We start from the raw sequence: 203 nt of genomic DNA, 5'->3' as shown, positions 1-203 counted from the left end.
GAACAACTCTCTTTTTCTTTTGACTCAACCAACTAGGGACTTTAATTTTCTTTTTACAACACTTAGCTCTAACTCTTTCTCATTTCCCTCCCCACCTTCTCTTTGATTCCCTATTTTTTTATAAGGGGGAAGGTCTTTTGTACATAATCTAGAGCTTCATACTTTTCTTTTGTCCCTAGAGTTTTTTTTTTTTTTTTTTTTTT

Source organism: Brassica oleracea, chromosome C2 (genome assembly GCF_000695525.1).
Source record: "Brassica oleracea var. oleracea cultivar TO1000 chromosome C2, BOL, whole genome shotgun sequence".
NCBI lineage: Eukaryota > Viridiplantae > Streptophyta > Magnoliopsida > Brassicales > Brassicaceae > Brassica > Brassica oleracea.
This window is presented reverse-complemented; position numbering follows the sequence as displayed.